Source organism: Rhinoderma darwinii, chromosome 2 (genome assembly GCF_050947455.1).
Source record: "Rhinoderma darwinii isolate aRhiDar2 chromosome 2, aRhiDar2.hap1, whole genome shotgun sequence".
NCBI classification, from domain to species: Eukaryota; Metazoa; Chordata; class Amphibia; order Anura; family Rhinodermatidae; genus Rhinoderma; species Rhinoderma darwinii.
In genome coordinates, this window is record NC_134688.1 from 126,739,809 (window position 1) to 126,753,288 (window position 13,480).

General features: G+C 42.4%; 1 protein-coding gene across 4 annotated transcripts in view; it reads left to right on the top strand.

Annotated features, from left to right (window-relative positions):
• ENOX1 (ecto-NOX disulfide-thiol exchanger 1) overlaps positions 1-13,480 on the top strand; it is a 686,747-nt gene that overhangs the window by 135,425 nt on the left and 537,842 nt on the right. The gene's annotated exons all lie outside the window — the stretch shown is intronic.

Below are 13,480 nucleotides of genomic sequence, written 5' to 3' on the forward strand. Positions count from 1 at the left end.
CACTAAAGTAAAAAAAAGCCACCTAAAACGCATGATACATTTTTTTTTAAGACTGACGTTTTTAAATGCGTTTTTTCATGCAGTTTAAAATGACAGAAAAAAAATCTGGCAAATAGCACGATTATTAAAACTGTTAAATAAGGATTATACATGCAGTTTTGAGCCAAAGCCAGAAGTGGATCCAAAAGGAAGGAAAGGTATAAAGGAAAGACTGATGCATCTCCTTTCTTTTCTGTCCACTTCTGTGTTTGGCTTCAAAAACTGAGACGAAAACTCCCTCAAAACTGCGTGTGTGTGATCCTAGGCTTAAAAAGCGTGTTCTCTGGAAGACAACCACATCTTAAGGCCTCCTGCACATGGGACGGAAATGCTCCAGAATTGCAGTCCGGAAATTATGCAGATAAATTGACATGCCGCAGACTGAGAATCTACACCACAGGTCAATTTCCACACGTGTGTTCTGCGTTTTTATCCACAGCGCGTAAATCTCACCCACTTTACTGCTAATGTAATACGCTGCAGATTTTCTGCACAGATAATCTGGATGGAAATTCTGCTGCATTTCCGTCCCATGCGCAGGAGGCCTAAATGTTCTGAGTCAATGGAGCGAAGTCTCTTCTCTCTGCCAGGATTAACACACTAGCCCCTCCCACAATCAACTTTCAATAAGGGGAACTTTTACCAAAAATCGGTTGTGTAAAATAAAAAAGAAGGGTCAGCTTTTTTTTTCCCCAGAAACAGCACCACTTTTGTAAATAGAATTCATCTGCTATTACAGAATAGCTCCAGTCACTTGAAAAAGGAGGAGCTGCAATACCAGACATAGACAAGAGTGTCTGTTTCTAAAAAAAAACCAGGATGAGCCCTCTATTGTTCATCTAACAAAGACATGAAATCCAGACATGAACTGCCCATGTACATTAGATAGATATCAGCCAAATGTAAAAAACATTTGGCAGATTTGCTGTTCAAATTGAGCCAGAATTATGGCGTACATACTGTGTGCCACATTTTTAAACTGTTTTAGACACTCTTTGCTCCGCACTCAACGAGGGGGCGTGGCTGAGTGGGAAATGGGGTGTGGTCTGATAAAGTGTGTGCGGCTTAAAACGTGCTGACGTTTTGGCACGAAAACTGGCCAACCAAGACGTGGTATGAGAAAGAGAAAAGTTTCTAACATGTCCAGATAGATGCACCAAATGCAGCGTGCGACACTTTGATAAATTTGGTGCATCTTCTGACTGCCAGGTCTAAGATTACGCTGTATAAAACTGCCACACTATTAGTAAATTTGCCCCATTGTGTGAACGGTCATTCAATTGAAACACCGCTCAAATCTGCTGAAAATCTGGTCAACATTTTTACATTTTCTACTGTCCTTCATCTACAATCTGTATATTGCTCAAGGACATTTGACCGTTCATAAGTCCATGTATGTTATTTTCAAATAAATGTGCTGTTCATTAATTTTTTATTTTTTTTAAAAAAGCATGGCCCGTTTGTAGGACTTTTTAGCCAATTCCATCTCGCGTGTTTTTCAGGGAAATCATAACAATCATTTGTAAAAATTATTCAACATACGACTAAAGGGCCAGTTTCAATACTTTAATGTCTGAATCTTTCCGACATACTTGTATAATAATACATGGGAGAAGAAAAGCGCACAAAAGCAATTTTGTAAAAAACATTATTTTAGATTTTTTTTTCAGAGCTGGATAAGCCACAGTATCCAGATGTTCAATACACTTTGGAGTATTCGTGTTTCAGCAAATAAATGTAATTCTTTGTTTGATGAAAAGTTAAAGTTTTACAATTTTGAAATATACTTTCTGTATCAATTCCTCATGATTTTCAAGATTGCTGTCAATCCATAGGAACTCACATTGTTTACAGCCAGTGGATACAAACCTGTCCATGGTCATATGATGATCATACAGTTGCATGGTTCGTTACAGTTATAGTATGTGTATCAGAGCTGTGTCTTAGGCCTTAATCACACGAACGTATAATACGTCCGCGCTACGCGCGTGGAAATCACGCGCGTCGCACGGACCTATGTTACTGAATGGGGCCCTTCAGACTGTCAGTGAATTTCACGCAGCGTATGTGCGCTGCGTGAAACTCATGACATGTTCTATATTTGCCCGTGTTTCGCGCTGCACGCACCCGTTGAAGTGAATGGGTGCGTGCAAATCGCGCTCGGCATACGGAAGCATTTCCGGGTGTCGCGCCTGATTCACGCAACAGTAGTACAAACATAAAACCAGAGTGTCATAATGATGCCGGCTGCGTGAAAATCACGCATCCGCGCACCATATGCTGATGCCACACTGACTTTTTGCGCGCGGAAAACGGACATGTCCGTGTGAATAAGGCCTTATAATGAGCCGAATACCTATGTGTTCATCACATGACTAGCGGCACTCAAGACGTATGAAACAATGAAGGTTTCTATTAAATAACAGCAAGTAGAGTTCCTGAAAACTAGGAGGAACTGCTGCAGAAAGTATATTAGAAAATGGTATGACTTCATTATACAAAGAATAATCTTGATTTACTGAAAATGTAAGTTAGCTTCTAAAGTTTGAAAGAATTTAATGCTGAAGTCTCTGCAAATACATATTAGAAATTTCAGGAATCCAATGTCGTAGATTTTACATGTTGGCTCTCTCATTCTACGCTATTTTCGCCAACTTTTATGTAAGAATTTCTTACAAATACAAAGTGTAACAAAAAGTTACATTTTTCAGTTACAGTAGTGCCGCATAGCCCACTACAATATCTACACACGCCATTCTTACCTTCTACTCCTCTACTAAATGTGACTAAGTGAACACGTTTTGGGGGACCGAGGCGTCGATAATACACGTCAGAATTGCATTTAAACATAAGATGTGGAATATAATACAATTTTAGCTGATTTATTATTAGCTCGAAGAGCATGGCGCGATTTTTTTGCACATTGTGATATCGGGTAAATCCCCGTCTACATGTACCTCAGTAAACACTATATTGTGCGGTCCATCACCCTTTATATTGTGTAGCCTTGTAAACAGGATGCTTAGCTTTTAGCCTTCATTTCTTTAGATCTCAATCTTGCTCCAAGATTTATCTAGTTCGAAAATTGTCCGTACCTCTTTCCCAAAAGCATAACATGTAAAAAAAAAATGTAGTACTGACCTTTTAGTGATTTTTTTTTTAGATTGTCTGAATGGAGAAGATGTAAGTTTTAAAGGTTTTTTTTTTACCAATTTTTTTTATTTTTATCAAATAACGGAATGTTCCTGTTTTTGGAAAAAAAATGAATTCCTTGTGGACTTTTCAGTTCTTCCAACACGGTGTGCTGCGATCTGTGAGTAAAAGCAAGCTGTATTATTCTACGCTGACACTGTATTGAGAAAAACCCATGAGACTCTTTTAAATTAGAACCTATGATTTCGGTTTGTTACAGCTCACATAACTTACAGTGCGTTGCATTTTCTTGGAAACATCACAGATTTTGTCTGTAAATACACTTTTGTGCAGAGCATTGAGTATTCTCAGGTGAAGACATTACCTATAAATTAGAAGGCACGGTTGTGTTATACTGTGTCATATTATTATCCACATTAGACATGGTACTTGACTACAGAGGATTTATACTATGGTGTCTTGTACATCTGCATTCTGTAGCTCATGGGACTACATATAATGCCCATAAAATGTAGCATTTAAGTGGATCATGCATCTAGTGAATCATATTTTTTTACAGCGTTTTTGGTGGCGTATTTCATTTGGTACATGTCGTTTTTAATCTCGCATTTTTTAAGTCCTATAAAAAAGCCTATAGGAAAAATGCCTGAAAAATCGCCATACCCAGTGCATGCTGCATTTGGATAAAAAACTAGACTGACCACAAGATTTCTTCAAAAACAACACAAATTAAAATGGTGTTGTGTGTAGTGTATTTCATATTTTACTATAGACTTTAATGTAACATCTGGCCGCACTAAAAAAACACATTTAAAAAACATCACAAAAACACCACGAAAAACACAGCAAAACGCTGGCAGTATTCTGGTCAGTATTTTGCTTCAAGGGCAACTAAACTTTCAACAAACTTCTGACATGTCGTGGTGACATGTCAGAAGTTTTGATTGTTGGGGGTCTGAGCACTGATACCCCCACCAATCGCTCAAATGAAGCGGCAGAAGCGCTCGTGTGAGCGCTGAGCCGCTTAGTTTCTGTTTGGCTTTTTCCGGAAATTAATGTATCGGTGTACGGGCTCAATAGAAAGTCTATGAGCCCGTACTCCGATACATCGGCTTTACGGAAAAAGCCGAACAGAAACTAAGCGGCTGAGCGCTCACACGAGCGCTTCTGCCGTTTTGTTTGAGAGATTGGTGGGGGTCTCAGTGCTCGGACCCCCACCAATCAAAACTTCTGACATATCACTATGGCCGTGTGAAAGTGGCCTAAAGCTGGGAACCTATGCATATTTGAAAATGTTGGGATTTATTCACAGTTTATGTAACCTTCATTCTGATCTTCCTCTACTTCCAAGAATCAGTAGAGCTTCCATGCAAGAAATCAAACTATCGATACATCTATAGTTCCCACTCAAAGCGCCATTTCAAGCCTGGCATCAATAAAAGGGACAATTATTATAGATTATCAATACACACCACCAGCCACTTATCTTTATTCTGAGCGACTCCACTGGATTTACGCAGGAGGATGGAAGCGGAGCTGTGTCATCCACTGATGGCAGGAGCTGCTGTCATAGCTGTTGCTAAGCAGCTACACCAGCTTATTTTGGGGCTGTGAGGCTGGGTTTATCATGTGTTTTCAGTGTTTTGGGGGCAGTTTTGTTGCCGTTTCAATGTGTAGCTGTTACAGGTGAAGCAGTTTTTAAAATGGGTTTTTCAAGGCAATTAAGAAGCACATAAAAACGCTGAAAAATTTGATAAAAACGCCAGCCCGAAGCAAACATAGGGAGTCTGGAGAAGTCCATTATAAATTATCACAATAGTAAACTCAATGAGACCACTGGATAGGCAACGTTAAAGAAAATATTATTATGACAGGTGCTTTGACCAAATAGCACAAAAAAATGTATAACCTATAATAGCTGCTAAGAAGAAATACAGCAGACTTATCATTACGCCATCAGCGTGGCCCTTTCCCTGCCTCGCCCCAACCCCTCACCGATGATGACAGTGTGTATACAGGCAGATATACAAAGCGCTTGTCAATCATTGGTCAGGGGGTGGTACAAGGTTACTATTACTATTATATTCTAGGTTTTTGTGGTGTTTAATATAATAGCTCAGCAGACTATTAAATTGGACAGAATATTCTGACGACATACTCGATTTAACTGAAAACGCCAAATTAAGTCGCTTGGATTTGAAGGTTAAAAATTTTGGTGGAAAAAAATTCTACCTGGGCATAGCCGAATAATGAGGGTTACAAGCTGTAAAGTGCACATTTCAATTACACTTTTCTTTCGCTCTGATCATTTTGAACCAATGCTTCTAAGAAATACAAAATGTGCAAAGACTCTTCTAAGTAAAAGTCAAACCAGGCTACTTGTTAATTGAAAGAAAGTATGGATTTGCTGGTTTCAAGCACAAAGGCCACTGAAGAAGGCTTTTGCATTAAGCCATGTTTCATTTTAACAAGTACCGGGGTCTCGAAAGCAAATAGTGAAACAATTCTATTTACCTGACTACGACACCGGGTCTCGTATCGTGATGACAAGATGAAGCGATGCTTTATTAAGCAGGGGGAAGAAGCTAATTCTGTGAAGCCGTATTTCACACCAGGAGCTGGAAGTGTTAGGCGCAGCTTAGCAGAATCAATTGTTACAGCCGTGATTGCATTTGAATTATGGTTGACTGATTTTCTTTTCTGTTTGTAATGCAAGAATATAAATAAATGTGCATTTAAGGAACAGGTTATAGTCATAAAAGGACGTGAAAGTAAATAGCTTTATGCCCATTTATAGCGTGATGTTTGACGCCCTATGACAAAATACGGATATAAATGGTAGAATTAGATTAAACTGAGAGCAATGGACTTCCTGGCAATTCTCCGCTGCCAGGTTTAATGGTCCACATCTCTCTGCAGGCCGGCTGTCACTTCCAGTGATGTCATTCATGTTTATGTAGGGAAAAAAAAAAGTACGGACATGACTCCTCGAACAAAACGCTGACTGACGGAAGAAGTGGTGGGATTTAAAATGACATGTAAGTCACTCCTAATGGGTAAGGCCTTATTTACGCGAGCGTATTTAACATCCGTGCTACGCATGGACCTATGTTAGTCAATGGGGCCGTTCAGACATTCCGTGATTTTCACGCAGCGTGTGTCCGCTGCGTAAAACTCCCGATATGTCCTATACTTGGCCGTTTTTCGCGCATCACCCACCCATTGAAGTCAATGGGTGCGTGAAAATCACGCGCGGCACACGGATGCACTTCCGCGTGCTGCGCGTGATTCGCGCAACAGTTGTTAAAGAAATGAAGGGAAAAATAAAGCCACCTCCTCCATTTCTGTTTATTGACATAAAAACAGAGGGTCATAAGGATGGCATATGCGCGAAAATCGCGCAGCCACGCACCAGATACTGATGACGCTGCATTTTTTCGTGCGTAAAACGCACACGTTCGTGTGAATTTCACCTAATGCTCACCTGGTGCTTATTTTCTTCCATGCTGGTCGCTTGTCAGTTCTCTTCTCTAAGGCTATGTTCACACTTAGCAGATTTGCGGCAGATTTTCCGTGATTACGGCATGCACACACAGACCATGCGCACACAGATGTGCCTTTATTTAAATGAGCAATTGCGGACCGAATGATGACATGTCGTGATTTTTTTTGCGGTCCAGACTCCGGGCAATGCACAGCCTGTGGAAAACACTGTCGTGTGCATTGGCCCATAGGATAGCATGTTTTCTATACTATCCGCAATTGCGGATATTATACAGCCGCAAACGCATGGTCGTGGGCATGAGGCCTAAGAAGAAATCTCATCCACATGCTGCATAAAAAAATATGCTTAGGAAACGTTCACAGTGTATTTTAAAGGGGTTTTCCAGTCCCTAAAAATTGATGGCCTATCCTCAGGATAGGGCATCAATAGCTGATCACACGGGGTGCGACTCCTAGGAACCACACGGATCATGTTTTGTAGGGGGTGCAGCGCTCACCCGGTGAGTGTAGCATGTCTCCTCCATATCTGTAGGGGAGAAGGTAGGATAGAGAAAGATGAGCTGTGGTCCGGTGAGGTCAAGACAAGGTGGCGCCTCCTGCGCCATTAAAGGGATTTTCCAGCCATCAATAGCTGATCGTTTGAAGTATGACTCCCGAGACTCCCACCGATTAGCGGTTTTGAAAGGGGTGCAGCGCTCGTACGAGTGCGGCTTCCCCTTCATATCTACTTGCTCACTGTGAATTGTCGACACAGACGTAGTGGCGATTCACAGTATTACAGCCCTCTCCCATTCACTTTAATAGTAGAAGGCTAAAATACTGTGAATTACCGCTACATAGGCCATCCATTTTTAGGGACTGGAAAGCCGCTTTAAATCCACTGCATGTCGATTTATGTTGCGAATACTCCCCATTGAAATGACTGGGGAAGTAAAATATTGCAGCAAATGGCAACTTTTGCAAAATTTGCTGTTATTACACTACATATTCGCAACAAATCCTGCAAGATTCTTTAAAAAATAAAAAAGACGATACGGACTTATGATGAGGCTCCCTTGGCAATGGGTTACAGCTATTCCAACTGGCGTGTGCATAGGCTGAATCCTGTGAGGACGTTTGACAGGCCGAAAGAGCAGGGACACATTGGCATGGGAGCGCCATCAGAGGTCAGTATCGTCTTTTTTTTTTTTTTTGTCGACCGTTTTACGCAGCGGTCAATCTGGCTAAATATCTGCACACCATTTTGTGCAAATAATCGGGCGGATTTCCCTTTGTGTTCTGGGTTGTACACACTGCAGACTTTTCCACAGCATATACGCTGTGTGTGAATATACCCTATTAGGGCATAGCTAGGGTTAGGGACATTATAGCAGCATTATCCAATCGGAATCGGCTGTTTCAGGTGGTTCTAATATTGCTGCATTTTAACACCTGCACTGCGGCTTCAAGACCTAGGGTTCTAAGGATATCTAAATTTGGTTCAGTACAATTGAGTGGGAAATCTTGTGGCTGCCTGAAATCTGAAATCCAACTCCTGTCTCATCATTGGCTCAGTCTGCTGAACTGCCCTTTCTCCATGCTTTACTGCTTGCCCACACGTAACGGATTTGCTGTGGAAAATTTCCACAGCATTTATACATCAACTAGCCAACAATCTGCACCATTTCATGTGGTTTTTTACTGCAGAAAACAGTGCTGATTTTTTTGGTGCGGTTTTTTTTTGGTGCGTTTTTTCAAGGGCTGGTGATATTTCTTCTTCCTGTGATGTCATTTCCACCTCCTGTAAGAAATTCTGCAGTGTTTCTGCAGCAAATTACGCAGTGCATTGAAGTTTGCTGCAGATTTGTTGTTCCTCATTGATTTCTATGTGGAAAAAACCGCAGGAAATCAGTCTACTTTCCGCAGCAATAGTTGACAAACTGCGGAAATAAAAATTACGCACCGCAGGTGAAATTCTGGACGTAACTTTTCTGCAGCGTGTGGATTACATTTGTTAAATCACACCGAATTTCTGCTACTATATTACGCTGCATATTTTCCGTCTGCAATTCCGGACGGAAAATCCGCAGCAATTCCGTTACGTGTGGACAAGCCCTTATACACTGCAGCACTGCTTGTTTAGATTGTTTCATTCCTCTACACTACCGCTAGTATACACTTATCTCTCTTCCGTCAAAAGAAGAGAGGATCGAACGATTAAACGGAAAGCAATGGTTCCGTTAGAATTACCATTGATTTCAATGGTAATTATTTTGTTCCAGTTGCTCCCTGGTTGTCTCCGTTCGCTAGGTTTCCTTTTTTTTCCACGGAAACAAAAGTTCTGCAGACCGCACTTTTGCTTCCGTCAAAAAAACCTGAAACCTAGCGAACGGAAACAAAACGGAAAGCAACTGAAACAAAAGAATTACCATTGAAATCAATCATAATTCTAACAGAACCGTTGCTTTCTTGCTCTGACGGAAGAGAGGTAAACGTATACTAACGCTAGTGTGAATTTAGCCTAAGCCAGTACAGGATCACCAGTTAGTTACAGCATATATGGATTATAAACTAGCAGCAACTAAACCATCAGTGAGAAAAAGAAGATGGTAAGATAGAAGATTAGGTAACTACCACACATATATGTGAGGCATGTAAGTTTCAATGATAAAATATCATATTTCAGTGTTAAAATATTGCTATATGCTGTAAATCAGAAGTAGATTTGAAGCATTTGATGTTTCACTTAGGGTATGTGCACACACACTAATTACGTCCGTAATTTACGGACGTATTTCGGCCGCAAGTTCCGGACCGAACACAGTGCAGGGAGCCGGGCTCCTAGCATCAGTTATGTACGATGCTAGGAGTCCTTGCCTCGCTGCCGGACAACTGTCCCGTACTGAAAACATGATTACAGTACGGGACAGTTATCCTGCAGAGAGGCAGGGACTCCTAGCGTCGTACATAACTATGATGCTAGGAGCCCAGCTCCCTGCACTGTGTTCAGTCCGGTACTTGCGGCCGAAATACGTCCGTAAATTACGGACGTAATTAGTGTGTGTGCACATACCCTTACGTTTATGGGATCAGTTTTTTCACTTTTCCCTCTGATGTCAACGATGTAGTCATCGGAATATGGACATAAAATAGGTTTCTTATGAAAGGAGCTCTTGAGGTACAGCAATACTGTACGTATTTCTAGCACTTGCATCAGTTCCTACACCAAATGGGGCTCACATCTAGCTTCCCTATCCCACACTAATGCCAATTTCATAGGAAGGCAAAAAAAAACTATTGGTACGCGGGAGGAAACCCTTGCCAACATGAGGAGAACATATTGCCCTTAGTCAAATTTGAACCCTAAACCCCAATTTTGCAGGGCAACAGTACTAACCACTGAGCCGCTGTGCTGTAAATCAGTACCTTAGCCCTAATGGTACTAGAAAGCTTAATGGACCTTTTACTTTATAAAAAAAAATCATCTCATATCGTTCTGTATACTTTTTGTTTTACCTCTTTCGTCAACAGGCAAAGGAAAAAAGCGCAAGCGGTTTTATAAAAAACACATCAAAAAACGCGTCAAACGGCACTTTTTTTCTGTCTCCCATTGAAATAATGGGGTATTTGAGGCGGAAAACGGCTCAACATAGGTCATGTCGCTTTTTTTTCCCGCAAGCGTTTTTTTCCGCTCTCGGGAAAAAACGCCTACGCCTCCCATTGAAATTCCGCTTTCCATGTCAAAAAACGCGTAAAAAAACTGTGAACAGGGCCTAAGGCTAAATTGACTTACTTCAGTTACTTATATAGCGCCAATATATTCCGCAGCGCTGTACAGAGGTCCTCTTTTACTGTCCCCATTGGGGTTCCCAATCTAAATTCCCTATTGGTAAGTTTTTGGGGTGTGCGAGGAAACCGGCGCGCATGGAGGAAACCCACGCAAACACGGGGAGCACATGCACACTCGCTTTGTGTACATGCGGCCTAAGGGTCAGTTCAAACGTTGCGTGAATTCTTTGCGGAAAATCCACAACAAATACAGTAGCAGCAAAGCGGAGGAGATGAAACAAATCTCATCCACACGCTGCGTAAATACTGAGCGGAAAATCAACTCAGAAATTGACCTGCGTTTCAGAATTTTATTCCGCAGCATATCAATTATATTTGCGTAAACGTTGCTTTTTTCTGGCAGATTTTCCACATTGAATTCAATGGGGAGATAAAACCCGCAACAAATAGCAGTTGCGTTTTTTGTGGCGATTCCACTGCAAAAACGCCACTCAGAAAAAAAAAAATCATATACTTACCCAGGAGTCTGTGTTTCTTTCTTCAGGCCGGCCTCCTGGAATGACGTTTCATCCCATGTAACTGCTGCAGCCAATCACAGGCTGTTACGTCGGTCGCATGGGATGAAACATCATCCCATGAGGCCGGCCTGGATGATTTCAGGGGGCCGGCCTCTTGGGATTACGCTTCATCCCATGTGACTTCCGCTGCAGCAGTCTCCTGGGATGAAACGTCATCCCAGGAGGTCGGCCTGCTATCATCTTGCTAGCAGGCTGGCTAAGTTGGTGCGGTTTTTCACGGAATTACCTGTGACACACAGGGCGGATACACTGCGTGCATTTACGCAGCGGATCTGCCCCGTGTGAACTCAGCCTGAGGCTTATTCACACGAATGTGTCCGTTTTGCGCGCGTAAAAAACGCAGCATTTTTCTTGCATTGCAGTTTCGTGTGACATCAGTGTACGGTGTGCGTCTACGTTTTTTACGGGCGTATGTCATGCATTTTTTACGCCAGCAAAAAAAACTTGGAGGTGTTTTTATCATAATTTCTTTCACAACTGTTGCGTGAATCACTGACAGCACACGGATGTGCGTCCATGATATTCACGCACCCATTGACTTCAATGGGTGCATGATGCGCAAAAAACGCACAAGTATGGGGCATGCAGTGAGTTTCATGCTACGGACACACGCTGCGTGAAAAACACAATGTCTGAATGACCCCATTGAATTGCATAGGTCCGTGTGACGTCCATTGTTTTAACGCGGATGTGAAATACGCTCGTGTGAATAAGGCTGCATATTTTCTATCCGGAACTGCGGTTGGAAAATACGCAGCAGAATAAGGGTATGTGCACACGCACTAATTACGGACGTAATTCGGGCGTTTTGTCTGTTCACACGAGGCGTATATTTACGCGCCGCTGTCAAATGACGGCGCGTAAATAGACGCCCGCGTCAAAGAAGTGACCTGTCACTTCTTTGGCCGTAATTGGAGCCATTATTCATTGACACCAATGAATAGCAGCGCCAATTACGTCCGTAATGGACGCGGCGTTCAAGCGCCTGCACATGCCGTTATGGCTGAAATTACGGGGATGTTTTCAGGCGGAAACATCCCCGTAATTTCAGCCGTTACGGACGCCCTCGTGTGAACATACCCTAAAGTAGCAGCAAAGTCGCTGAGTTTTAACAAATCTCATCCACACGCTGCATAAATATTCAGAGCAGAAATTGACCTGTGGTGCGTATTTTTCTTACCGCAGCATGTCAATTCCAGATGCGGAAAGTGGACTGAATTGCTGCATTTCTCAGAGATGTCACCACATCCCAGCATTGTAAAAAACGCAGCAACATACGCACCATTTTCTGCAGTCTAAACCGAAGGAAATGGTGCGTTTTTGCCGCAGCGGAAGGTCTGCTACTTTCAACGGAATTGCTGCAGACATTTTCTTGAGCAATTTCGTTACGTGTGGACAAGCGCTTAGGCCATGTTACAGGATTGTCTGTGTGGAAACTCCGCAGCGTATTACAGTTGAAGCTAAGTGGTTGAGATTTCAACAAACGCTATCCGCACGCTCTAGAAAAAACTTGCTAGACGTGCTAAAATTTGCTCCGGCTCCGCAGTAATATTACACACCACTATAGAAATATTTTTTTCTAAAATGCTAATTGTTTCCCTACAATCTCACTATCATTACTGTTCCATCTTTCTGCTCCAGTCCTATGACAGCACAAATATGTGTAAATGCATCAGGTTAGGGTATGTTCACACGGCCTATTTACGGACGTAAATCGGGCGTTTTTGCCCCGAATTACGCCCGAAAATAGCGCCTCAATAGCGCTGACAAACATCTGCCCATTGAAAGCAATGGGCAGACGTTTGTCTGTTCACACGAGGCGTATATTTACGCGCCGCTGTCAAATGACGGCGCGTAAATTGACGCCCGCGTAGAAGAAGTGACCTGTCACTTCTTTGGCCGTAATTGGAGCCGCTATTCATGGACTCCAATGAATAGCAGCGCTAATTACGGCCGTAATTGACGCGGCGTTCAAGCGCCTGCACATGCCGGTACGGCTGAAATTACGGGGATGTTTTCAGGCTGAAACATCCCCGTAATTTCAGCCGTTACGGACCCCCGCCGTGTGAACATACCCTAAGGGTATGTTCACACGTAGTCAACAAAAACGTCTGAAAATCCAGAGCTGTTTTCAAGGGAAAACAGACCCTGCTTTTCAGACGTTTTTTTACCAACTCGCATTTTTCGCTGCGTTTTTCGCGCCGTTTTCGCAGCGTTTTTTACGTCCGTTTTTGGAGCTGTTTTCATTGGAGTCTATGAGAAAACAGCTCCAAAAACGTCCAAAGAAGTGTCCTGCACTTCTTTTGACGAGGCTGTATTTTTACGCGTCGTCGTTTGACAGCTGTCAAACGCCGATGCGTAAATAACAGGTCGTCTGCACAGTACGTCGGCAAACCCATTCAAATGAATGGGCAGATGTTTGCCGACGTATTGGAGCC